Source organism: Montipora capricornis, chromosome 8 (genome assembly GCF_036669925.1).
Source record: "Montipora capricornis isolate CH-2021 chromosome 8, ASM3666992v2, whole genome shotgun sequence".
Taxonomy (NCBI): Eukaryota; Metazoa; Cnidaria; class Anthozoa; order Scleractinia; family Acroporidae; genus Montipora; species Montipora capricornis.
In genome coordinates this window covers 50,986,702-50,988,829 of record NC_090890.1, presented here as the reverse complement: position 1 = coordinate 50,988,829, position 2,128 = coordinate 50,986,702, and positions in this window count along the sequence as shown.

Genomic DNA, 2,128 nt, shown 5'->3' with positions numbered 1-2,128 from the left:
AATTCAAACTACTGGCCCAAGATTGATAGTATAGAGCGCCTAACCTATACACTTTTTTCCATCTCCCGCAAAGCCGGGTTCCTTGCAGTCACAGATAAATGAACCGATAGTATTGACGCATTCAGTCATAAACGGACAAACGTCTCTTGGATGAACGCATTCGTCGATGTCTAAAATAAGAACAAATTTGACCATTATGAAACCTTTTTAAGACTCTTCTCTCCATAAAATGAGTTACTTTACGTTATGCACCATTAAAAACACATCTCCTATTTCCTTAATAACTCCATGAATGCTGCAGCTGTACCTTGCTCAAGAGATGCGGATTTCCACTACATATATCTGCAGTTTTCCCTTTCAAAACCCGAAATGATTTTTGCGGGTTCCATGCTTAAAAATCGAAGGCTTTTGAGGGCAGGAAACCTTGGGATATCTAATATGTCCTCTCGTAAAACGCCGGCCTTTTGAATAAGCAGATCACAATCTAGATCTGACATTTCCGCTCCGAAAAAGTTTGCTGGGGTTAAGAGAATACAATAGACAATACTTTCAACCCCGGGCCCAACCTAAAGGCAAGCTTAGAAAGGTCTTCAAATATGGGGTTTTTGAAAAACAATACTACAACGTAGCCAGTTTGAACTGAGGGGATGAAGTAGGAATTTAACAAAACAAAACACCTCGTGAAAGAAAGGGAAATGAATTAAGACAAGAAATCTTGTAATGACAATAAGAGACTGCCTTACGACGCTGTTATACACACGGTCATTTTTCTTGCAACTTGTCTCGCAGTTTTGGTTGCGACAAACGTTCTCACCTTTCCGAAACAAATTGTATTATACGAGTGTTACCTGACTATTGGCAACGTTTCTTTTTCGATGATCGCAGGAGGTGAAAGGAACATCATCTTGCAAACCGTCGCGACAAAAGTTGCAGGACAGATGTTACATGGCGGAATTCTCGAGAAATTCCTTGCTACGTTGCGTGAACTGTTGAGGAAAGTGGAACTTGATTCCACTTTCCGCAAAGGTTACTGTAACCATGGCTTGTTTCGCAACGTATTTGGCCGTTGCAAGGTATGTCACATTTGGCAGTGTTCCGTGCAACTTGTCTCGCCATGGCGTTGCGAGACATGCTTAATGAAAAAGTGCATTGTGTATAACTAACAGCGCCTCGAGAGCCGGGGTTCAATAGAATATTTATCACTGCAGGATAACAACAATTCAAAATCATTTCAGTACAGCACCTTCACAATTTCCTTCTGCTGTTGTAGTATATCCTTTTCCACACTCGCAAGTGAAAGAGCCTTGTGTGTTTATACACTGTCTGTCTGATGAACCACACACGTTATCTCCGATAGCGCATTCATCAACATCTAAAGAAATAACAAAGGGCAAATGGCGCTAGTACAAAACAAGCTCTTTTCTCAACAGGAGCGTAGGTTTCTCTCCAGTGTCGCAATGTTAATAATCATGAAGAGGATTTTTGCGATAGTTTTGATCTTGAAGCTAATTAGGATTGTTATTCGAGTGACGAAATATTCTGTGCAGATTACTGCGTGTGAACTGTTTGGTCTTCCTGGCTATTTCCCAGAAACACCGCGAAAGTAAAGCCTCAACTGTCTAACTACCTGCTACCTACCCTACCTAACTACTACCCTAACTTAACTAACTAAAGGCCAAACTATCGAACAAAGTTGGATTCCGCACGCAACATTGTTGGATTTAAATGTTGTGGTAGTGGCTAAACACTCATCCAACATTGCTTGACAAATTTAAACTGATTCAAGTTCAAGTTAGCGCACACTGAAACGAAAACGGGTCGTAGCGCTTGTGGTACTGGAACTGTTTGAGGACGGAAATGACGGATTCAAACGAGGAAAACAAAAAAAATTGTTAAGAGAGCGTGTAGAAAAGGGTATGATCACTGAAATGAGAATGAGCTCGGATCAATTTCCAGAAATTTTAAAGTGCCCCTAACCCTTCAAGTTGTTTTTTTTTTTTGGGCAGATTTTCATATCTTTCAAGAAGTCATTTTCGGAAATTTTTTTAAAAAATATTGAATCCTAACCTTTACAGAGCGCTAAAAGTGAAGGCAGTGGCGACAATTTTTCACCTATCGTTCGTATTAG